General features: G+C 53.0%; 30 non-coding genes across 30 annotated transcripts; all 30 read right to left on the minus strand.

Moving 5' to 3' along the window:
* Window positions 1–107: 107 nt before the first annotated feature.
* Window positions 108–230, minus strand: LOC135379609 (U5 spliceosomal RNA). Its single transcript, XR_010419091.1, has one exon. It is a non-coding gene; the product is annotated as a U5 spliceosomal RNA (small nuclear RNA).
* A 192-nt stretch (window positions 231–422) lies between these two features.
* Window positions 423–548, minus strand: LOC135379603 (U5 spliceosomal RNA). Its single transcript, XR_010419085.1, has one exon. It is a non-coding gene; the product is annotated as a U5 spliceosomal RNA (small nuclear RNA).
* A 184-nt stretch (window positions 549–732) lies between these two features.
* Window positions 733–856, minus strand: LOC135379513 (U5 spliceosomal RNA). The gene has a single exon (XR_010418999.1). It is a non-coding gene; the product is annotated as a U5 spliceosomal RNA (small nuclear RNA).
* Window positions 857–7,963: 7,107 nt separating this feature from the next.
* Window positions 7,964–8,085, minus strand: LOC135379435 (U5 spliceosomal RNA). Its single transcript, XR_010418929.1, has one exon. It is a non-coding gene; the product is annotated as a U5 spliceosomal RNA (small nuclear RNA).
* A 5,669-nt stretch (window positions 8,086–13,754) lies between these two features.
* LOC135379595 (U5 spliceosomal RNA) lies at window positions 13,755–13,877 on the minus strand. Its single transcript, XR_010419079.1, has one exon. It is a non-coding gene; the product is annotated as a U5 spliceosomal RNA (small nuclear RNA).
* Window positions 13,878–14,065: 188 nt separating this feature from the next.
* On the minus strand, window positions 14,066–14,187 carry LOC135379582 (U5 spliceosomal RNA). The gene has a single exon (XR_010419067.1). It is a non-coding gene; the product is annotated as a U5 spliceosomal RNA (small nuclear RNA).
* Window positions 14,188–14,367: 180 nt separating this feature from the next.
* On the minus strand, window positions 14,368–14,490 carry LOC135379512 (U5 spliceosomal RNA). The gene has a single exon (XR_010418998.1). It is a non-coding gene; the product is annotated as a U5 spliceosomal RNA (small nuclear RNA).
* A 188-nt stretch (window positions 14,491–14,678) lies between these two features.
* LOC135379608 (U5 spliceosomal RNA) lies at window positions 14,679–14,803 on the minus strand. The gene has a single exon (XR_010419090.1). It is a non-coding gene; the product is annotated as a U5 spliceosomal RNA (small nuclear RNA).
* A 185-nt stretch (window positions 14,804–14,988) lies between these two features.
* Window positions 14,989–15,109, minus strand: LOC135379563 (U5 spliceosomal RNA). Its single transcript, XR_010419048.1, has one exon. It is a non-coding gene; the product is annotated as a U5 spliceosomal RNA (small nuclear RNA).
* A 188-nt stretch (window positions 15,110–15,297) lies between these two features.
* LOC135379583 (U5 spliceosomal RNA) lies at window positions 15,298–15,417 on the minus strand. The gene has a single exon (XR_010419068.1). It is a non-coding gene; the product is annotated as a U5 spliceosomal RNA (small nuclear RNA).
* A 189-nt stretch (window positions 15,418–15,606) lies between these two features.
* On the minus strand, window positions 15,607–15,724 carry LOC135379590 (U5 spliceosomal RNA). The gene has a single exon (XR_010419074.1). It is a non-coding gene; the product is annotated as a U5 spliceosomal RNA (small nuclear RNA).
* Window positions 15,725–15,905: 181 nt separating this feature from the next.
* Window positions 15,906–16,026, minus strand: LOC135379528 (U5 spliceosomal RNA). Its single transcript, XR_010419014.1, has one exon. It is a non-coding gene; the product is annotated as a U5 spliceosomal RNA (small nuclear RNA).
* Window positions 16,027–16,209: 183 nt separating this feature from the next.
* LOC135379436 (U5 spliceosomal RNA) lies at window positions 16,210–16,331 on the minus strand. Its single transcript, XR_010418930.1, has one exon. It is a non-coding gene; the product is annotated as a U5 spliceosomal RNA (small nuclear RNA).
* A 185-nt stretch (window positions 16,332–16,516) lies between these two features.
* Window positions 16,517–16,638, minus strand: LOC135379437 (U5 spliceosomal RNA). The gene has a single exon (XR_010418931.1). It is a non-coding gene; the product is annotated as a U5 spliceosomal RNA (small nuclear RNA).
* Window positions 16,639–16,825: 187 nt separating this feature from the next.
* On the minus strand, window positions 16,826–16,947 carry LOC135379438 (U5 spliceosomal RNA). The gene has a single exon (XR_010418932.1). It is a non-coding gene; the product is annotated as a U5 spliceosomal RNA (small nuclear RNA).
* A 187-nt stretch (window positions 16,948–17,134) lies between these two features.
* On the minus strand, window positions 17,135–17,256 carry LOC135379440 (U5 spliceosomal RNA). The gene has a single exon (XR_010418933.1). It is a non-coding gene; the product is annotated as a U5 spliceosomal RNA (small nuclear RNA).
* Window positions 17,257–17,439: 183 nt separating this feature from the next.
* Window positions 17,440–17,562, minus strand: LOC135379587 (U5 spliceosomal RNA). Its single transcript, XR_010419071.1, has one exon. It is a non-coding gene; the product is annotated as a U5 spliceosomal RNA (small nuclear RNA).
* A 185-nt stretch (window positions 17,563–17,747) lies between these two features.
* On the minus strand, window positions 17,748–17,868 carry LOC135379560 (U5 spliceosomal RNA). Its single transcript, XR_010419045.1, has one exon. It is a non-coding gene; the product is annotated as a U5 spliceosomal RNA (small nuclear RNA).
* A 187-nt stretch (window positions 17,869–18,055) lies between these two features.
* Window positions 18,056–18,175, minus strand: LOC135379581 (U5 spliceosomal RNA). The gene has a single exon (XR_010419066.1). It is a non-coding gene; the product is annotated as a U5 spliceosomal RNA (small nuclear RNA).
* Window positions 18,176–18,362: 187 nt separating this feature from the next.
* LOC135379529 (U5 spliceosomal RNA) lies at window positions 18,363–18,483 on the minus strand. The gene has a single exon (XR_010419015.1). It is a non-coding gene; the product is annotated as a U5 spliceosomal RNA (small nuclear RNA).
* A 183-nt stretch (window positions 18,484–18,666) lies between these two features.
* Window positions 18,667–18,787, minus strand: LOC135379591 (U5 spliceosomal RNA). The gene has a single exon (XR_010419075.1). It is a non-coding gene; the product is annotated as a U5 spliceosomal RNA (small nuclear RNA).
* A 188-nt stretch (window positions 18,788–18,975) lies between these two features.
* Window positions 18,976–19,097, minus strand: LOC135379441 (U5 spliceosomal RNA). The gene has a single exon (XR_010418934.1). It is a non-coding gene; the product is annotated as a U5 spliceosomal RNA (small nuclear RNA).
* Window positions 19,098–19,283: 186 nt separating this feature from the next.
* On the minus strand, window positions 19,284–19,406 carry LOC135379588 (U5 spliceosomal RNA). The gene has a single exon (XR_010419072.1). It is a non-coding gene; the product is annotated as a U5 spliceosomal RNA (small nuclear RNA).
* A 189-nt stretch (window positions 19,407–19,595) lies between these two features.
* On the minus strand, window positions 19,596–19,715 carry LOC135379574 (U5 spliceosomal RNA). The gene has a single exon (XR_010419059.1). It is a non-coding gene; the product is annotated as a U5 spliceosomal RNA (small nuclear RNA).
* A 186-nt stretch (window positions 19,716–19,901) lies between these two features.
* Window positions 19,902–20,021, minus strand: LOC135379522 (U5 spliceosomal RNA). Its single transcript, XR_010419008.1, has one exon. It is a non-coding gene; the product is annotated as a U5 spliceosomal RNA (small nuclear RNA).
* A 191-nt stretch (window positions 20,022–20,212) lies between these two features.
* On the minus strand, window positions 20,213–20,330 carry LOC135379597 (U5 spliceosomal RNA). The gene has a single exon (XR_010419080.1). It is a non-coding gene; the product is annotated as a U5 spliceosomal RNA (small nuclear RNA).
* Window positions 20,331–20,519: 189 nt separating this feature from the next.
* On the minus strand, window positions 20,520–20,641 carry LOC135379455 (U5 spliceosomal RNA). The gene has a single exon (XR_010418946.1). It is a non-coding gene; the product is annotated as a U5 spliceosomal RNA (small nuclear RNA).
* Window positions 20,642–20,827: 186 nt separating this feature from the next.
* LOC135379569 (U5 spliceosomal RNA) lies at window positions 20,828–20,948 on the minus strand. The gene has a single exon (XR_010419054.1). It is a non-coding gene; the product is annotated as a U5 spliceosomal RNA (small nuclear RNA).
* Window positions 20,949–21,134: 186 nt separating this feature from the next.
* On the minus strand, window positions 21,135–21,256 carry LOC135379558 (U5 spliceosomal RNA). Its single transcript, XR_010419043.1, has one exon. It is a non-coding gene; the product is annotated as a U5 spliceosomal RNA (small nuclear RNA).
* A 188-nt stretch (window positions 21,257–21,444) lies between these two features.
* Window positions 21,445–21,564, minus strand: LOC135379533 (U5 spliceosomal RNA). The gene has a single exon (XR_010419019.1). It is a non-coding gene; the product is annotated as a U5 spliceosomal RNA (small nuclear RNA).
* Window positions 21,565–21,733: the final 169 nt, after the last annotated feature.

Here is a 21,733-nt window from a genome sequence, read left to right on the forward strand (position 1 = left end):
TCCTCCTCTCGCTGTCTCTTTTTTTTCTTTTCCACGGGGGAAGGGGGGGGGGGGGGGGGTAAAGACGAGTGGTTTCTCACCATGTTCTCTCTTTGAATTGAATAATATAGCCTTACCAAAGGGTTAGGCCTACCAAAAATTGTCTAGAAGCTCGTTCTGCTGTCCCTCCACGGTGATCTTTTAGTAAAGGCGAAAGATCAATACGCGGATTTGAAGGGAGACGAGAGCATATATCCTACATTCTCTTGGCGCGAGCTCACTATACACCGCCGCATATGAGAAGCAAAGAGGTGGCGTCACGTATTCCTCCCTCTCTCGCTGTCTCTTTTTTTTCTTTTCCACGGGGAGGAAGGGGGGAGGGGGGCGGGTAAAGACGAGTGGTTTCTCCCAAGTGTTCTCTCTTTGAATTGAATAATATAGCCTTACCCAAACGGGTTAAGGCCTACCAAAAATTGTCTAGAAGCTCGTTCTGCTGTCCCCCTCCACGGTGATCTTTAGTAAAAGGGACGAAAGATCATTACGCGGATTTGAAGGGAGACCGAGAGCATATATCCTACATCTCTTTGGCGCGAGCTCACTAATACACCGCGCATATGAGAAGCAAAGAGGTGGCGTCACGTATTCCTCCTCTCTCGCTGTCTCTTTTTTTTCTTTTCCACGGGGGAAGGGGGGGGGGGGTAAAGACGAGTGGTTTCTTCACCATGTTCTCTCTTTGAATTGAATAATATAGCCTTACCCAAACGGGGTTAGGCCTACCAAAAATTGTCTAGAAGCTCGTTCTGCTGTCCCCCCTCCACGGTGATCTTTAGTAAAAGGCGAAAGATCAATACGCGGATTTGAAGGGAGACGAGAGCATATATCCCTACATTCTCTTGGCGCGAGCTCACTATACACCGCGCATATGAGAAGCAAAGAGGTGGCGTCACGTATTCCTCCCTCTCTCGCTGTCTCTTTTTTTTCTTTTCCACGGGGGAAGGGGGGGGGGGTGGTAAAGACGAGTGGTTTCTCACCATGTTCTCTCTTTGAATTGAACTAATATAGCCTTACCCAAACGGGTTAGGCCTACCAAAAATTGTCTAGAAGCTCGTTCTGCTGTCCCCCTCCACGGTGATCTTTAGTAAAGTTTATTGAGTAGAGTAAACTTTTTACACAAAATGAGGTCAAACATCACTATGGTAAACTATATACAAGAAACGCAGAGAAAAAACACGCACAAACAGCAATAGACGGTAAGTGAGAGCTAAAAAAAACTATGTACAGAACAAAGAAACAACCAAACACTAGCAGTGGCTCAAGACAGAGACCTCACTTTAGGGAACAGTTATCATATTAAGCCCACGGGTTAATCAAAACAAACAAAAGGCGACAAGGACTAGAAGCTACCAAGAACTGGAACAGCATCACACAGGTGGTATATACAAGGGTATGTACACGTTTGTCCATGAGACCTATCACAGCTTCATGATTATATGGCCACTGGCCAACACAAACACGTTTCCAGTGGTGCTTCCACCGCTTTTCGGAAGTTCACGAGACCGAAAGATCTCAGCTCGTCCTGGAGCCGAGCTCGTAGGGCGATCCGGCACGCGCACAGCAAGTCCACGAGTGTCGCCGGCTGTGCCCCGTACACAGCACGTGTCCTGGCGCACCAAAGTTGAAAGGTAACCTCGGCACCAGGAGCACGAAGGCGGGTCGCTTCCGCACCGGCACGGGCACCGGGTCCAGAAACTGCGTCGTGTCGAGGGCGACCGCGGGCAACTGATACAAGTCGGCCACCTTCCTCCACATGGCCGCCGCGTTGATGCAGTCGAAGAAGGCGTGCTGATGCGTCTCCACCGCCCCGCAGGTGACGCAGGAGTCCCAGCGTGAGAGGCCAAAGCTATGCAGCCTTGCTCGGACCGGCAGCACCTCATGCGATCGCTGCCATAAGACGTCCACTCGTGAGCCCTCCAGGAAAGGGGACACCACGAGACTTCGGTCGTGGGACCGCGGGCCCGCCTGTACCGGAAAACTGGCCTCACACAGCGCCTCGTACAGTTCCCTTACAGACCATGTGGTGAAGTCGACGTCAGGCAGGTGATGGCGTAGCTGGACAGCGTACTTCCTCATGAGTCTGTAAAAGGTCATGAGCCTCTCCGTGTGGGGCCGCCCAATGTCGAAGGCTCCTCCGAAGTCTTGGATATAGGTGCCGGCGAAGAACAGGGCCCAGGTGGTACGGATGTGTGTCGTATCTCGGAGGACAGAGAAGAGGGGTGGAGAGGCCCAGAGCCGCGCAGAAGAGGGCGCACGTCTGGGAACCTCCCAGGCCGCCCAGCTGTGGAGGCCCTCATCATAAGGGGCCCGTCTGCAGCACGTTCTGGTCGCCGATTCCAGAAGAACGGATAGGTGAGGCGGTTCGCTCTACTCTGCAGTGGCGGTGGGCTGGCTGGAAGGCCGTGCCGAAGTACCACAGTGGGAACACAGAGCCTGGAGCACCACTGCCGCACGCTCTCTCAGAGTCCAGGTCGAGGGCTGACCACCGCTTGGATGCGGGCCGACATATCGTGGAGTGCATGTCTCCAGTTGCTCGTGAGGGGACCGGTCCGGTGAAATTCAATACCGAGTATGCGACAGACTGTCGTACCGGTATACCATAGGCGTCCCAAATAGGGAAAGTTGTCCCCAGAGAGCCATGAAGGCGCACTTCCGTTCGTTGAGCTTGGCACCCGACGCCCTGCTGTATTTATCCAAAGCAGTCCAGAACCTGGACTGTCGCATGGGGTGGTGGGAAGGCACACCGTTAAATCGTCCGCGTACGCCGAACTTCGGTTGCGAACTTGTGGCTCCCTGGGACTGGTAGGGCGGGGCACGGCACACTCGGTTGACAACATCCTGCACACTGCTTCGAAGACGAGGAAGCGTAGAGTGTAGGAGATAAGGGGCATCCCCTGCCTCACTCCTCTTGGTGACGTCGAAGCCCAAAGACGGCCTGTCGTTCACTAGCACCTTGGCTCTCAGCACCTGTGTACAGAAGTCGCCACGAACTGCTGGAAGCGCTCGCCGAAACCCGCACCGGTACAAGACGTGATAAGAGGAAGCCATGGTCCACCCGGTCAAAGGCCCGCCTCTTGGTCGAAGGACACGATGTACGCTCGGGCCTGACGGTCGGCAACCCAGTAGAAAATGTCCCCTGAGGGCGGCCAAAATGCTGCTGGATGCGCGCGTTCTGGGACAGCGCACGCTGAGCCGGCGAGACCGATGAGCGTGCTGATCCGGGCGACACGCTGCTGGAGCACCTTGGCGAAGAGCTTGTAGTCCACATTGAGCAATGTGATGGGCCTCCAGGCGGAGAGCTCATCAGCACGCGCACCGTCTTTGGCAGAGGAGCTTTACGTAGCCTCGACGGGACGACGCCGGTAAGGTGCCACGCTCAACAGCATCCAGGAACACGTCACGCAGGGCGGGACCGAGGATGTCCCAGAAACGAAGATAAAACTCCACAGGGAGTCCATCAGGTCGGGTGACTTCCCTTTGCGCATACTCTTTGCGGCTAGAAATAACTCGTGGACGCTGAACATCGAGGGTCCAGGTCGCTCGACTGGTCGGAAAGTGAGACCCTCGTACTGGCGGCACACTTCCTCCCCAGAGTGAGGTTGGTCGACTGAGTCTCGGGCGTACAAGGGTGGCGTAGTGCGACCTGCAGGTGAGGAACCAGGTCGTCCAAGGTCGAGGCCAAATGTCCCATCTTCCCGGACAAGGCGTTCCAGCCGCACAGGTGTCGTGCGTGTACATCCGAGAGGGCAGCCTGGACCGGGCCGGCGGACCGCATATGAGCCGGTCGGGAAGCGTCTAGACGACCATCCCTGTGGACCGGCGCCACAGAAGTGCTGAGAGTTCCGCCTGTAGCTCCTTGTATGCTGTGGCCTCCTCCCGGGAACCCAAGCCGCATTCCAGAAGGCCCCGAAGACCGACCTGCAACAGATGAATGTCCTCGCCTCCGCTCGCCACCAGCTCTTTGCCCCATCTTCGGAGGATCCTCCCTAGCACCCATCCTTCACACTATCCCACCACTCCAAAGATGTCACTTCGTGGATTTCGGGAGTCGAGGGGTACGCTTGGACGTCCTGTACCACTCGGTCGTCGTTCAGGAGCGATGGATTCAACCGCCACGGCGAGGGTTGTGGTCCAAAGCCAACTGGGTCTTGTAGGTCCAGGACGACTGCCCGGTGGTCAGTAAAGAACTGCACAGAAGCGCCGACCTGCACCACCGCACAATCCTGCACCCCACACGAGAGAGACTTCGACACGTAGAACCGGTCCAGACGGACGTGGCGGTCTTGGCTGCTGAACGTGAAACCTGGTTGTGAGTCCGTGGATAAGGTTCCAGGTGTCTGTGAGGGTCCCTCGCCCGCAACAGGCGTCTCAGCTCCTTGCACTTCCAGGGTTGGTTCCTCGATGTTCCCCCCGCTCGGTCATACTGTTCGTCCACAACACAGTTGAAGTCGCCACCAAATACAACGTCCCTCTTACCGAGGAGGTAGGGGTCGACGCTGCGGAGAAAGTCATTCCTCTCCTGGTACTCCGTGGGAGCGTAGATGGACACAAGGCGCCTGTCACGCCCGTTAATGGCCACGTCCACTGACACAAGTCGTCCTTCAAAGTCGAAGGAGTAGGCGCAACACAGTTCCACGAAAGCGCGGTGTCACGAGGATGGCCACGCCACGAGACCTCGATGTGCCACAGCTGAAATGTCCCTTCACACCCACTCGTACTGCAAAGTTATTAGCTTCCTGCAGGCTATGAAATGAGTCTCCTGGAGGAAGGCGATGTCCACTTGCAACGATGCAAGCAGCGAGCCCAACATTCGCTGCTTTCGATGCTGGCGGATCCGCGCACATTAAGGGTGAGCACTTTCATTGTCTGCTGTGGGAGGAGGGTGGGGACGGCACGGCACGATTGGGCGGCCCTGTCGTCGCTTCTTCTTCTCAGTCTTCTTGCGGCCGCTGGCCCGTTCGACTGTTTGCCACGGCTGCTCCTGAGGGACAGCCCGCTGACTCCAGCGAGTCGCCTGGACCATGTGTGGCCGTTTCGTGGTAGTGGAGCGTGGTCTCGGCCTCTTCATCAGACGAGGATGACATTTCCTCGGTCGACTCCACAGTGGCATCCTCGTCAATGACGAGTGGCGTGTCGGAAGCCTCGCTGGAGCTATGCTCAGAACGGGTCAGGGAGGCGATCTCTTGCAGGTCGGTCGATTCCTGACCCACAACCGCCGCTGCAGGGGACACAGCCTGGGGGGCCCCCGGTGGTCGGCGCTCCTTCGTCAGTTTTGCTGAGAGGGCGCAATGGCGTCCCTCCGTGGTTAGCAATTCCAGAACTGCTGCCCCTCCGGGTGGGGGAGCCCTCGCCGCCGCCGAGCGCGATGACTTCCTGCGTATCCCTCAGGTCACTGGCTGCCTCGTCGACCAGCATGTCGTCCTCGGTGGCGATGCTGGCGCACGTCTTCACCCTGCAGCGCGTGGTCCAGTGGTCTGCTCCACACTTGCGGCACCGCTCATTGCACGAGGCTGCCTCGTGCCCCGTACGCCGCGCAGCGACGGCACCTCGGTGTCGTGCAGTCCAGCACGTAATGCCCTCTTGACCGCACCGGCGACATTGTTTCCGCATGCCGCTATAAAGGCACATGCCCTGGAAGCCGCGCAGAGTGACGAAATTCGGCACTTCCTTCGTCACCTCGATAAGCACCTTCCGAGCTCCCCGTTTCAACGGTGGGGTAGTCCCGGTACTTTTCTCGATGTGACTGAGCACCTTGCCGTACCTGGAGAGAACTGCATCCAGTCTTCGTCGGGTAGCTCCGTCGGGAGGTCGAGCACGGTGACCACTTTCACCGTCGATGCCAGGGAAACCAATGGGTAGTCCCTGCTTGCAATGGTTAGCACGCCCAAAGCACGGAGAATTTCCACTGCCGCGCATTGAGTGCACAGTCACAAAGAAACGACCTCTGCCCGAAGGTCGGACGGAGCGAAGGTTCGCGTAGCGTGCTGGCAGAGGCACCGCGTCAAGAACTTGCCTGGTTTTCACCTGGCTGTCGCATGGAGCTGAAAGTGAGGTCCTGGCGTAGCTGCGTCGCCATCTCCGTAGGGAATCCCCCGCCCCCCCCCGGCGGATCCCATCTTGCGGTGCAGCAACGCGATAAACTGGACGTGAAAGATACAATAATTTGGCAAACAACGTGAATTTTCCCACAGAGCTCTGCGAAATACGCGGCTTTGAAGGGAGACGAGAGCATATATCTTACATTCTCTTGGTGCGAGCTCACTATCACCGCGCATATGAGAAGCAAAGAGGTGGCGTCACGTATTCCTCCCTCTCTCGCTGTCTTTTTTTTTCTTTTCCACGGGAACGGGGGGGGGGGGGGGGTAGAGACGAGTGGTTTCTCACCATGTTCTCTCTTTGAATTGAATAATATAGCCTTACCAAACGGGTTAGGCCTACCAAAAATTGTCTAGAAGCTCGTTCTGCTGTTCCCCCTCCACGGTGATCTTTAGTAAATATTTATTGAATTGAATAACGATACAACGGAAATACCAAAAACCTTACAACGCCAAAAGACAAAGACACGGAACACAGGCGGCGATCAAAACAATATCCGGAACTAATGCTGGAAACAGCTATATACAAAATCTATATACAAAATCGAAGGAGGAGCAGTTCTGTACAAAGCCTATACACAAAGGAGAGCAGCTATATACAAAACATACATATACTTTTAAATTATATCCACAGATTACACGTTATTGAAAGATGAAAGGTTTGGATGACCGGCGACTATACAACTACTATACAAAAAATTACATGGTAACAGCTGTCATGAAGCTACTGTCTCTTCATTAACTTCACCACGACTTCACCCCCGCGCGAGCACGAAGGACGTTTGGTGGTGGTTCTTCCACCGACTGCGAAATTCCTGGCGGCCCAGAGCTCGAAGTTCCGTCTTGAGGCGTGTCCTCAGAGCAACGCGGCACGCGAACATCAAGTTCACAAGGATGGCGGGGGCAGCGCCGTACACAGTCCGAGTTCGGGCGCACCACAGCTGACAGGTGATTTCTGCTGCGAGCAGCAGAAAGGCGGGTTGCTTCCGCGTCGGGACTGGGATGGGGTCCAGGAAGTGAACGGTCTCGTAGGAGACCCGAGGGGAGTCCATAGAGCATGGCCCACCCGTCGCCACAGAGCAGCAGCGTTGACACCAGTCGGAAGCAGATGTGCCGATGAGTTTCTTCTCGCCACAGACTGCGCAAGCGGTTGACCTGGAATAGCCCGAAACGGTGTAGACGAGCTCGTGCCGGGGAGGTACGTCGTGACTGTGCTGCCAGAGGATGTCGACGCGTGAGCCCTCGAGAGCCGAGACGATAGGTTGCTTCGGTCGTGTTGCTCTGGTTGTTGTCGGACGGACGATAGATGTCACACCAGCGCCTCGTACAGGCTTCTTTGCGGACCAGGTGGGAAAGTCGGCATCCGGGAGGTGCTGGTGAATGCGTGTGGCGTACATGCGCATGAGCTGATAGAACACCATCAGCCGATCACTGTGAGGGCGGGTGAGGTCGTACGTCCCACAAAGACACGGATCGATGGCCCGCTAAAGAAGACAGCGAGGGCATGGGAAATGTGCCCTGTGTCGCGTAGCACGCCGAAGAGTGTCGCCAAACCGAGGGCTGCACAAAACAGTCGGACGTCCGGAAGTAATCTTTAGTAAAAGGCGGAAAGATCAATACGCGGCTTTGAGGGAGACGAGCAGCATATATCCTACATTCTCTTGGTGCGAGCTCACTATACACCGCGCATATGAGAAGCAAAGAGGTGGCGTCACGTATTCCTCCCTCTCTCGCTGTCTTTTTTTTTTTTCTTTTCCACGGGGAACGGGGGGGTGGGGGGTAGAGACCGAACTGGTTTCTCACCATGTTCTCTCTTTGAATTGAATAATATAGCCTTACCCAAACGGGTTAGGCCTACCAAAAATTGTCTAGAAGCTCGTTCTGCCGTCCCCCTCCACGGTGATCTTTAGTAAAAGGCGAAAGATCAATACGCGGATTTGAAGGGAGACGAGAGCATATATCCTACATTCTCTTGGTGCGAGCTCACTATACACCGCGCATATGAGAAGCAAAGAGGTGGCCGTCACGTATTCCTCCCTCTCTCGCTGTCTTTTTTTTTTCTTTTCCACGGGGAACGGGGGGGGGGGGGGGTAGAGACGACTGGTTTCTCACCATGTTCTCTCTTTGATTGAATAATATAGCCTTACCCAAAACGGGTTAGGCCTACCAAAAATTGTCTAGAAGCTCGTTCTGCCCGTCCCCTCCACGGTGATCTTTAGTAAATATTTATTTGAATTGAATAAACGATACAACGGAAATACCAAAAACCTTACAACGCCAAAAGCAAAGACACGGAACACAGGCGGCGATCAAAACAATACCCGGAAACTAATGCTGGAAACAGCTATATACAAAATCTATATACAAAATCGAAGGGAGAGCGATTCTGTACAAAGCCTATACACAAAGGAGAGCAGCTATATACAAAACATACATACACTTTTAAATATATATCACAGATTACACATTATTGAAAGATGAAAGGTTTGATGACCGGCGACTATACAACTACTATACAAAAATTTAATCGTAACAGCTGTCATGAAGCCACTGTCTCTTCATAACTTCACCACGACTTCACCCCGCGCTGAGCACGAAGACGTTGTGGTGGTTCTTCCACCGGCTACGAAATTCCCTGCGGCCCAGGGCCCGAAGTTCCATCTTGAGGCGTGTCCTCAGAGCAACGCGGCACGCGAACATCAAGTTTCACAAGGATGGCGGGGGCAGAGCGTACACAGTCCCGAGTTCGGGCGCACCACAGCTGATAGCTGATTTCTGCGCGAGCAGCAGAAAGGCGGGTTTGCTTCCGCGTCGGAACTGGGGATGGGGTCCAGGACTGAACGGTCTCGTAGGAGACCCGAGGGAAGTCATACCAGCATGGCCACCCGTCGCCACAGAGCAGCAGCGTTGACACAGTCGAAGAAGATGTGCCGATGCGTTTCTTCCTCGCCACAGACTGCGCAAGCGGTTGACCTGGATAGCCCGAAACGGTGTAGTCGAGCTCGTGCCGGGGGAGGACGTCGTGACTGTGCTAGCCAGAGGATGTCGGCGCGTGAGCCCTCGATGAGCCCGAGACGTTAGATTGCTTCGGTCGTGTTGCTCTGCTGGTTGTCGGACGGGACGGTAGAACTCACACAGCGCCTCGTTACAGGCTTCTTGCGGTCCACGTAGGAAAGTCGGCATCGGGAGGTGCTGGTGTTATGCGTTGTGGCGTACATGCGCATGAGCAGATAGAACACCATCAGCCGATCACTGTGAGGGCGGGTGAGGTCGTACGTCCCACCAAAGACACGGATCGATGGCCCGCTAAAGAAGACAGCGAGGTCATGCGAAATGTGCCCTGTGTCGCGTAGCACGCCGAAGAGTGTCGCCAACCGAGGGCTGCACAAAACAGTCGGACGTCCGGGAAGTTCCATCCGCCAAGCCGGGAGGGCCTCACCATCACTGAGCGCTGTACTCGTTCGGGACGGCCGTCCAGAAGAACTGGAACGTCATGCGGTCGGCTCGTCGGGCGGTCACCATGGCAGGTTGAAAGGCCGTGCCAAAATACCAAAGCGGCGAGCAGATGTGTCTTGACACTGCCTCTGCGCGTGCCCTCAAGTCCAGGAAGACGGCGGATAGCGACTGCAGCCGAGACTCCATCCCCGTAGCGCCGTGGCCCAGTTGTTCGTAAGGGGGCCTCGTCTATTGAACTGGATTCCTAAGATCCTGCACGACTCCTTGACAGGAATGCCATAGGCGTGGCTGTAGGGGAAATCCGCGCCAAGCGCCAGCACTGCAGACTTGCCTTCGTTCACCTTGGCTCCAGAAGCGTTGCCGTACTGTTCCAAGCAATCGAGCACAGGTCGGATCGCGGTCGCGTCTGGTAGGCACACCGTGAGGTCATCGGCGTAGGCAAACGCCGTGGGGAAACGGTGGCTGCCGGGAATAGGTAGGCGAGGCACCAGGCTTTGTCTTGAAATCATCCGTATGGCGGCCTCAAAGACGAGCACGTAAAGAAGAGGTGAGAGCGGGCACCCCTGCCTAACTCCGGATTGCACAGGAAAAGCCTCAGACGGTTTTCCGTTGGCCAGGACCTGACTGCGGGCGTCGTTGTAGAGCAGCCTCACCAATCGCTGGAAGCACTCGCCAAATCCTGCCCGGCGCAGCACGAAAAACAGGAATTCGTGGCACACACGGTCAAACGCCTTCTGCTGGTCGAAGGACACTACGAATGCAGGTGTAGCTCGGTCGGCAGCCCAGTAGAATATATCCCGCAGAGCAAAAAGATGCTGCTGGATGCTGCGGCCTGGGACGGAGCAAGCCTGGACGGGAGATACGAGCAAGTGCATTACGCGGCCAAGCCGTTGCTGGATTACTTTGGCAAAGATTTTGTAATCCACGTTGAGTAACGTTATCGGTCTCCACGCCGTAAGCTCTTCGCGGCGGTTCTTGTCCTTGCAGAGGAGTTTTATTAGACCGCATCGAGATGACGCTGGCAGGATACCCTGCTCCACGGCCTCGGCGAAGACCTCCCAGAGGGCTTCACCAAGCAAGTCCCAAATCGCAGATAGAATTCGATAGGAAGTCCATCTGGTCCTGGACACTTCCCTTTCTTCATAGACTTTGCCGCTTGGTAAACCTCCGGGATGGACACGTCGAAGTCCTGGTCCCCCGACTGGTCAGCTGTCCAAACCTGGATAGTCGCACAGATGTTCTCCCACAGCGCTGTCATGCACTGGTTTGCGCGAGAACAGGCTGGCGAAGAAGTCTTGACAGGTGCTGGACAATGTGTTCCAACGAGGTTGGCCACTGTTGCCGTCCTCCCCCCCCCCCCTGCACGAGGGGACGTACCAGGACGTACCGGGGAAAGTCGCTGGGTGCAGCAAAGGGTGAACCGCGTTGCCGCTGTCTGGTAGGGAGACCCTCGACGTCGGCCTGAGGACGGTGGCCATCCCTGAGACTTCCGGTGTAGCAAGGCGCCGATAGTTCCGCCCAGGCGCTCCTAGTACGCGGAAACCTCCTCCTGGGTCCTCCAGACCAGCTTCCAAGTGAGACCTCTGAGACCGGACTTGACAAAGAAGAAAAGGACGCGAACCTCAAGCGTTTCTCCGCAGCTAGCTGTTTTCCCCAGATCTGCAGGATGTCGCGCGCTCCCTGCTTCAAGCTATTCCCACCAACTCGAGTGACCGGTTCCTCAGCCTTTTTTAACGCGAAAGTTTATGCCGTTAAGTCCGCCACCCACCCCTGTCATCATCCAAGAGTGACACGTTAAGGCGCCAAGGGGCACGTTGTAGTCCCAAAGCCCGAGGAGTCTTGCGTGTCCAAAACCAATGCCCGATGGGTCCGGAGAAGTACTGTGCTGACGTGCCCACTTGCACCACACGCACAGTCCACGAGGAGTCGGTACCACCGTCTTGGTCACGTAGAGTCTGTCCAGTCGCGCGGTGACGATCCTGAAAGGAAGTACGTAAAACCTGAGTGTCTCCGTTTGTAGGTGATTCCACGCGTCCGTAAGTCACATGCCCTGACTATAAACGACTCAGTTCCTTGGCCTTCCAGGGCTGGTTTCTTGCTGTTCCTCCGGCTCTGTCGTGGACATCGTCAAGGACGCAGTTAAAGTCACCAGCAAGGAGCACATCCCTCTTCCCCATCAGGTACGGATCCAGTTTCTGAAGAACTCGTTCCTTTCCTGATAGTCAGTAGGCGCGTTACACTGATATCAGGCGATTGTCGCGTCCTTGAACCTGATATGTCTACTGAGACCACTCGGCCTTCAAAATCATAACTGTGCCGTAGAACTGTGCCACGAAAACAACTTGTAAGCAAGATGGCAACGCCCCGAGACCGCGGGTTTGCCGAAACTGTAAAAACCGTTCGTGCCAATACGCTGGGAGAAGGACTTTGCTTCCGAATGCTGCCGAAGTGCGTTTCTGGAGAAACGCGACGTCGACTCCAAGGGATTCCAGCAGGGAGCCAAGTGCCCCTCTGCTTGCGGTGTTGACGCAGTCCTCGTACATTAAGACTTAGTACCCTTCATTATCGGGTTAATGGGAGGGGGGTTTGGGACGTAAGACTGCGTCTTGCCTAGCCTTCTTGCAGTCAGGCTTCGGGGTGCCCTTGCCTTCCTTCAACCACTCTTCTTCTGACGGCGTCGAACTACGACAGGGAGCCGGTCGAGGGATGCGGGACGTTTCGGGGGCTGACCACCTGCTTTGTTGTCCTCCCGCATGTCTTCGCAAGCAGCGTCGTCTTCGAGAGCTTCTTCGTCGATGACGAGACAGGGCCCTCTGAGGCCGTCGCTGTCGACTGATGATGTGCCTGGGTGCGAAAAGTCAGCACCGTTAAGCAGTTCCTCAGTCTCGGTTGACGTCTTCGTGACTTCCTGAAGCCCTGCAGTGGCAGGTGCTTCTGATTCGCTCTTCTCGGGCACCGCAGTGGCGGGGCTCTTCTGTAGAGACGTTCCCAGTGGCTACAATGGCAGCCCCCGTTGGCAGGGTAAGCCAACACGTGAGCATCGCTTCTTGCTGTTTCCAGCTCTTCCCGATGGGCTTTCTCCGCATTCCCCTTGGCCGAGCTGCGCCCGCGTCGTCGTGGGCAACGCTTGCGTAAGTGGTTACCCTGCAGCGGCTGGTCCAATGATCGGACCCACATTTCCTGCACTTTTCCTCGCAGGAGATAGCTCGTGCCCATAGGCTAGGCAGCGACGGCATCGCGGCGTCGTGCACTCGGCGGCGAAGTGGCCCTCCTGATTGCATCGGCGGCAGAGTTTGCGCATTCCCGAATACAGGCACATCGCTTGGAAGCCCCTCACTACGATGAAGTTCGGCACCTCCTTCGTGGCCTCGAGCAGCACCTTACGTGCGCCCGTCTCAACAGTGGGGTAATCCCTGTACTTTTCACGATGCGACTTGATGACTCTCCCGTACCTTGTCAGCACTGCGTCCAAGTCGCTGTCCGGCATCTCCGTTGGCAGATGCATCACTGTCACTACTTTAGTGAACGACGCCAGGGACACCAAGGGGTAAGTCTTGTTCCCGATAGTCAACGAACCCAACGCCCGGAGCGTGTCAACAGCCCGCATGGTGTGGACTGTCACGTAGTAGCGGGCCCAGTCCAGCGGGTCTCACGAACGCAAGTCGTTCAGTGGAATAGCAGCAAGACCGCATCCATCATTGTTCGTCCTTACTTGAGATTCAGCATGGAGGCAGAAGTAAGGTCTTGGCGAAGTTGCGCGCCAACTCCCTAGGAGCCCTTGGGCACCCATCGTCGGGGTCGGGGCGTGTGGTACACGTGAAAGTAAAGACTCAGTAATAAGCCAAACTTACAGGCCAGGAAAGCACGGTCTTTCTTCTCAATAGAAGCAGAGAGCTCGATGAAAACACAGCCGATCGAACGATCGTCGTCGTCTTTTTTTAGTAAAAAGGCGAAAGATCAATACGCGGATTTGAAGGGGACGAGAGCATATATCCTACATTCTCTTGGCGCGAGCTATACACCGCGCATATGAGAAGCAAAGAGTGGCGTCACGTATTCCTCCCTCTCTCGCTGTCTTTTTTTTTTTCTTTTCCACGGGGAACGGGGGGGGGGGGTAGAGACGAGTGGTTTCTCACCATGTTCTCTCTTTGAATTGAATAATATAAGCCCTTACCCAAACGGGTTAGGCCCTACAAAAAATTGTCTTGAAGCTCGTTCTGCCGTCCCCTCCACGGTGATCTTTAGTAAAAGGCGAAAGATCAATACGCGGATTTTGAAGGGAGACGAGAGCATATATCCTACATTCTCTTGGCGCGGAGCTCACTTTACACCGCGCATATGAGAAAGCAAAGAGGTGGCGTCACGTATTCCCTCCCTCTCTCGCTGTCTTTTTTTTTTCTTTTCCACGGGGAACGGGGGGGGGGGGGGTTGAGACGAGTGGTTTCTCACATGTTCTCTCTTTGAATTGAATAATATAGCCTTACCCAAAACGGGTTAGGCCTACCAAAAATTGTCTAGAAGCTCGTTCTGCCGTTCCCCTCCACGGTGATCTTTAGTAAAAGGCGAAAGATCATTACGCGGATTTGAAGGGAGGCGAGAGCATATATCCTACATTCTCTTGGCGCGAGCTCACTATACACCGCGCATATGAGTAGCAAAGAGGTGGCGTCACGTATTCCTCCCTCTCTCGCTGTCTTTTTTTTTTCTTTTCCACGGGGAACGGGGGGGGGGTTGAGACGATGGTTTCTCACCATGTTCTCTCTTTGAATTGAATAATATAGCCTTACCCAAACGGGTTAGGCCTACCAAAAAATTGTCTAGAAGCTCGTTCTGCCGTCCCCCTCCACGGTGATCTTTAGTAAAAGGCGAAAGATCAATACGCGGATTTGAAGGGAGACGAGAGCATATGATCCTACATTATCTTGGCGCGAGCTCACTATACACCGCGCATATGTGAAGCAAAGAGGTGGCGTCACGTATTCCTCCCTTCTCTCGCTGTCTTTTTTTTTTCTTTTCCACGGGGAACGGGGGGGGGGGGGGTAGGAGACGAGTGGTTTCTCACCATGTTCTCTCTTTGAATTGAATAATATAGCCTTACCCAAACGGGTTAGGCCCTACCAAAAAATTGTCTAGAAGCTCGTTCTGCCGTCCCCCTCCACGGTGATCTTTAGTAAAAGGCGAAAGATTCAATACGCGGATTTGAAGGGAGACGAGAGATATATCCTACATTCTCTTGGCGCGAGCTCACTATACACGCGCATATGAGAAGCAAAGAGGTGGCGTCACGTATTCCTCCCTCTCTCGCTGTCTTTTTTTTTTTCTTTTCCACGGGGAACGGGGGGGGGGGGGTAGAGACGGACTGGTTTCTCACCATGTTCTCTCTTTGAATTGAATAATATAGCCTTACCCAAAACGGGTTAGGCCTACAAAAATTGTCTAGAAGCTCGTTCTGCCGTCCCCCTCCACGGTGATCTTTAGTAAAAGGCGAAAGATCAATACGCGGATTTGAAGGGAGACGAGTGCAATTATCCTACATTTCTCTTGGCGCGAGTCACTATACACCGCGCATATGAGAAGCAAAGAGGTGGCGTCACGTATTCCTCCCTCTCTCGCTGTCTTTTTTTTTTTTCTTTTCCACGGGGAACGGGGGGGGGGGGGGGTAGAGACGACTGGTTTCTCACCATGTTCTCTCTTTGAATTGAATAATATAGCCTTACCAAACGGGTTAGGCCTACCAAAAATTGTCTAGAAGCTCGTTCTGCCGTCCCCCTCCACGGTGATCTTTAGTAAAGGCGAAAGATCAATACGCGGATTTGAAGGGAGACGAGAGCATATATCCTACATTCTCTTGGCGCGAGCTCACTATACACCGCGCATATGAGAAGCAAACGAGGTGGCGTCACGTATTCCTCCCTCTCTCGCTGTCTTTTTTTTTTTCTTTTGTCCAGGGGAACGGGGGGGGGGGGGGGTAGAGACGACTGGTTTCTCACCATGTTCTCTCTTTGAATTGAATATATAGCCTTACCCAAACGGGTTAGGCTACCAAAAATTGTCTAGAAGCTCGTTCTGCCGTCCCCCTCCACGGTGATCTTTAGTAAAAGGCGAAAGATCAATACGCGGATTTGAAGGGAGACGAGTTATATCCTACATTTCTTGGCGCGAGCTCACTATACACCGCGCATATGAGAAGCAAAGAGGTGGCGTCACGTATTCCTCCTCTCTCGCTGTCTTTTTTTTTTTCTTTTCACAGGGGAACGGGGGGGGGGGGGTAGAGACGATGGTTTCTCACCATGTTCTCTCTTTGAATTGAATAATATAGCCTTACCCAAACGGGTTAGGCCTACCAAAAATTGTCTAGAAGCTCGTTCTGCCGTCCCCTCCACGGTGATCTTTAGTAAAAGGCGAAAGATCAATACGCGGATTTGAAGGGAGACGAGAGCATATATCCTACATTCTCTTGGCGCGAGCTCACTATACACCGCGCATATGAGAAGCAAAGAGGTGGCGTCACGTATTCCTCCTCTCTCGCTGTCTTTTTTTTTTCTTTTCCACGGGGAACGGGGGGGGGGGGGTAGAGACGACTGGTTTCTCACCATGTTCTCTCTTTGAATTGAATAATATAGCCTTACCCAAACGGGTTAGGCCTACCAAAAATTGTCTAGAAGCTCGTTCTGCCGTCCCCCTCCACGGTGATCTTTAGTAAAAGGCGAAAGATCAATACGCGGATTTGAAGGGAGACGAGAGCATATATCCTACATTCTCTTGGCGCGAGCTCACTATACACCGCGCATATGAGAAGCAAAGAGGTGGCGTCACGTATTCCTCCCTCTCTCGCTGTCTTTTTTTTTTTCTTTTCCACGGGGAACGGGGGGGGGGGGGTAGAGACGAGTGGTTTCTCACCATGTTCTCTCTTTGAATTGAATAATATAGCCTTACCCAAACGGGTTAGGCCTACCAAAAATTGTCTAGAAGCTCGTTCTGCCGTCCCCCTCCACGGTGATCTTTAGTAAAAGGCGAAAGATCAATACGCGGATTTGAAGGGAGACGAGAGCATATATCCTACATTCTCTTGGCGCGAGCTCACTATACACCGCGCATATGAGAAGCAAAGAGGTGGCGTCACGTATTCCTCCCTCTCTCGCTGTCTTTTTTTTTTTCTTTTCCACGGGGAACGGGGGGGGGGGGGGGTAGAGACGAGTGGTTTCTCACCATGTTCTCTCTTTGAATTGAATAATATAGCCTTACCCAAACGGGTTAGGCCTACCAAAAATTGTCTAGAAGCTCGTTCTGCCGTCCCCCTCCACGGTGATCTTTAGTAAAAGGCGAAAGATCAATACGCGGATTTGAAGGGAGACGAGAGCATATATCCTACATTCTCTTGGCGCGAGCTCACTATACACCGCGCATATGAGAAGCAAAGAGGTGGCGTCACGTATTCCTCCCTCTCTCGCTGTCTTTTTTTTTTCTTTTCCACGGGGAACGGGGGGGGGGGGGGGGTAGAGACGAGTGGTTTCTCACCATGTTCTCTCTTTGAATTGAATAATATAGCCTTACCCAAACGGGTTAGGCCTACCAAAAATTGTCTAGAAGCTCGTTCTGCCGTCCCCCTCCACGGTGATCTTTAGTAAAAGGCGAAAGATCAATACGCGGATTTGAAGGGAGACGAGAGCATATATCCTACATTCTCTTGGCGCGAGCTCACTATACACCGCGCATATGAGAAGCAAAGAGGTTGGCGTCACGTATCCTCCCTCTCTCGCTGTCTTTTTTTTTTCTTTTCACGGGGAACGGGGGGGGGGGGGGTTAGAGACGACTGGTTTCTCACATGTTCTCTCTTTGAATTGAATAAATAGCCTTACCCATACGGGTTAGGCCTACAAAAATTTGGTCTAGAAGCTCGTTCTGCCGTCCCCCTCCACGGTGATCTTTAGTAAAAGGCGAAAGATCAATACGCGGATTTGAAGGGTGACGAGAGCATATATCCTACATTCTCTTGGCGCGAGCTCACTATACACCGCGCATATGAGAAGCAAGAGGTGGCGTCACGTATTCCTCCCTCTCTCGCTGTCTTTTTTTTTTTCTTTTCCACGGGGAACGGGGGGGGGGGGGTAGAGACGAGTGGTTTTCTCACCATGTTCTCTCTTTGAATTGAATAATATAGCCTTACCCAAACGGGTTAGGCCTACCAAAATTGTCTAGAAGCTCGTTCTGCCGTCCCCCTCCACGGTGATCTTTAGTAAAAGGCGAAAGATCAATACGCGGATTTGAAGGGAGACGAGAGCATATATCCTACTTCTCTTGGCGAGGCTCACTATACACCGCGCATATGAGAAGCAAAGAGGTGGCGTCACGTATTCCTCCCTCTCTCGCTGTCTTTTTTTTTTTCTTTTCCACGGGGAACGGGGGGGGGGGGGGGTAGAGACGACTGGTATTCTCACCATGTTCTCTCTTTGAATTGAATAATATAGCCTTACCCCAAACGGGTTAGGCCTACCAAAAATTGTCTAGAAGCTCGTTCTGCGTCCCCCTCCACGGTGATCTTTAGTAAAGGCGAAAGATCAATACGCGGATTTGAAGGGAGACGAGAGCATATATCCTACATTCTCTTGGCGCGACGCTCACTATACACGGGCATATGAGAAGCAAAGAGGTGGCGTCACGTATTCCTCCCTCTCTCGCTGTCTTTTTTTTTTCTTTTCCACGGGGAACGGGGGGGGGGGGGGGGTAGAGACGACTGGTTTCTCACCATGTTCTCTCTTTGAATTGAATAATATAGCCTTACCCAAACGGGTTAGGCCTACCAAAAATTGTCTAGAAGCTCGTTCTGCCGTCCCCTCCACGGTGATCTTTAGTAAAAGGCGAAAGATCAATACGCGGATTTGAAGGGAGACGAGAGCATATATCCTACATTCTCTTGGCGCGAGCTCACTATACACGCGCATATGAGAAGCAAAGAGGTGGCGTCACGTATTCCTCCTCTCTCGCTGTCTTTTTTTTTTTCTTTTCCACGGGGAACGGGGGGGGGGGGGGTAGAGACGATGGTTTCTCACCATGTTCTCTCTTTGAATTGAATAATATAGCCTTACCCAAACGGGTTAGGCCTACCAAAAATTGTCTAGAAGCTCGTTCTGCCGTCCCCCTCCACGGTGATCTTTAGTAAAAGGCGAAGATCAATACGCGGATTTGAAGGGAGACGAGAGCATATATCCTACATTCTCTTGGCGCGAGCTCACTATACACCGCGCATATGAGAAGCAAAGAGGTGGCGTCACGTATTCCTCCCTCTCTCGCTGTCTTTTTTTTTTTCTTTTCCACGGGGAAACGGGGGGGGGGGGGGTAGAGACGACTGGTTTCTCACCATGTTCCTCTCTTTGAATTGAATAATATAGCCTTACCCAAACGGGTTAGGCCTACCAAAAATTGTCTAGAAGCTCGTTCTGCCGTCCCCCTCCACGGTGATCTTTAGTAAAAGGCGAAAGATCAATACGCGGATTTGAAGGGAGACGAGAGCATATATCCTACATTCACTTGGCGCGAGCTCACTTTACACCGCGCATATGAGAAGCAAAGAGGTGGCGTCACGTATTCCTCCCTCTCTCGCTGTCTTTTTTTTTTTCTTTTCCACGGGGAACGGGGGGGGGGGGGTAGAGACGATGGTTTCTCACCATGTTCTCTCTTTTGAATTGAATAAATATAGCCTTACCCAAACGGGTTAGGCCTTACCAAAAATGTCTAGAAGCTCGTTCTGCCGGTCCCCCTCCACGGTGATCTTTAGTAAAAGGCGAAAGATCAATACGCGGATTTGAAGGGAGACGAGAGCAAATATCCTACATTATCTTGGCGCGAGCTCACTATACACGCGCATATGAGAAGCAAAGAGGTGGCGTCACGTTATTCCTCCCTCTCTCGCTGTCTTTTTTTTTTTTTCTTTTCCACGGGGAACGGGGGGGGGGGGGGTAGAGACGACTGGTTTCTCACCTTGTTCTCTCTTTGAATTGAATAATATAGCCTTACCCAAACGGGTTAGGCTACCAAAAATTGTCTAGAAGCTCGTTTCTGCCGTCCCCTCCACGGTGATCTTTAGTAAAAGGCGAAAGATCAATACGCGGATTTGAAGGGAGACGAGAGCATATATCCTACATTCTCTTGGCGCGAGCTCACTATACACCGCGCATATGAGAAGCAAAGAGGTGGCGTCACGTATTCCTCCCTCTCTCGCTGTCTTTTTTTTTTTTCTTTTCCACGGGGAACGGGGGGGGGGGGTAGAGACGACTGGTTTCTCACCATGTTTCTCTCTTTGAATTGAATAATATAGCCTTACCAAACGGGTTTGGCCTACCAAAAATTGTCTAGAAGCTCGTTCTGCCGTCCCCCTCCACGGTGATCTTTAGTAAAAGGCGAAAGATCAATACGCGGATTTGAAGGAGACGAGAGCATATATCCTACATTCTCTTGGCGCGAGCTCACTATACACCGCGCATATGAGAAAGACAAAGAGGTGGCGTCACGTATTCCTCCTCTCTCGCTGTCTTTTTTTTTTTCTTTTCCCAGGGGAACGGGGGGGCGGGGGGGGTAGAGACGACTGGTTTCTCACCATGTTCTCTCTTTGAATTGAATAATATAGCCTTACCCAAACGGGTTTGGCCTACTAAAATTGTCTAGAAGCTCGTTCTGCCGTCCCCCTCCACGGTGATCTTTAGTAAAAGGCGAAAGATCAATACGCGGATTTGAAGGAGACGAGAGCATATATCCTACATTCTCTTGGCGCGAGCTCACTATACACCGCGCATATGAGAAGCAAAGAGGTGGCGTCACGTATTCCTCCCTCTCTCGCTGTCTTTTTTTTTTTTCTTTTCCACGGGGAACGGGGGGGGGGGGGGTACGAGACGACTGGTTTCTCACCATGTTCTCTCTTTGAATTGAATAATATAGCCTTACCCCAAACGGGTTAGGCCTACCAAAAATTGTCTAGAAGCTCGTTCTGCCGTCCCCCTCCACGGTGATCTTTAGTAAAAGGCGAAAGATCAATACGCGGATTTGAAGGGAGACGAGAGCATATATCCTACATTCTCTTGGCGCGAGCTCACTATACACCGCGCATATGAGAAGCAAAGAGGTGGCGTCACGTATTCCTCCCTCTCTCGCTGTCTTTTTTTTTTTCTTTCATACGGGGAACGGGGGGGGGGGGGTAGAGGACGACTGGTTTCTCACCATGTTCTCTCTTTGAATTGAATAATATTGCCTACCCAAACGGGTTAGGCTACCATAAATTGATCTAGAAGCTCGTTCTGCCGTCCCCCTCCACGGTGATCTTTAGTAAAAGGCGAAAGATCAATACGCGGATTTGAAGGGAGACGAGAGCATAGATCCTACAGTCTCTTGGCGCGAGGCTCACTATTACACCGCGCATATGAGAAGCAAAGAGGTGGCGTCACGTATTCTCCCTCTCTCGCTGTCTTTTTTTTTTTCTTTTCACGGGGAAACGGGGGGGGGGGGGGGTAGAGACGGACTTGTTTCTCACCATGTTCTCTCTTTGAATTTGAATAATTTAGCCTACCAAACGGGTTAGGCCTACCAAAATTGTCTAGAAGCTCGTTCTGCGTCCCCCTCCACGGTGATCTTTAGTAAAAGGCGAAAGATCAATACGCGGATTTGAAGGGAGACGTGAGCATATATCCTACATTCTCTTTGGCGCGAGCTCACTATAACACCGCGCATATGAGAAGCAAGAGGTGGCGTCAACGTATTCCTCCCTCTCTCGCTGTCTTTTCTTTTCTTCTTTTCCACGGGGAACGGGGGGGGGGGGGGTAGAGACGACTGGTTTTCACCATGTTCTCTCTTTGAATTGAATAATATAGCCTTACCCAACGGGTTAGGCCTACCAAAAATTGTCTAGAAGCTCGTTCTGCCGTCCCCTCCACGGTGATCTTTAGTAAAAGGCGAAAGATCAATACGCGGATTTGAAGGGAGACGAGAGCATATATCCTACATTCTCTTGGCGCGAGCTCACTATACACCGCGCATATGAGAAGCAAAGAGGTGGCGTCCACGTATTCCTCCCTCTCTCGCTGTCTTTTTTTTTTTCTTTTCCACGGGGAACGGGGGGGGGGGGGGTAGAGAAGAGTGGTTTCTCTCCATGTCTCTCTTTG

This window comes from Ornithodoros turicata, chromosome 1, assembly GCF_037126465.1.
Source record: "Ornithodoros turicata isolate Travis chromosome 1, ASM3712646v1, whole genome shotgun sequence".
In the NCBI taxonomy this organism is placed as follows: Eukaryota; Metazoa; Arthropoda; class Arachnida; order Ixodida; family Argasidae; genus Ornithodoros; species Ornithodoros turicata.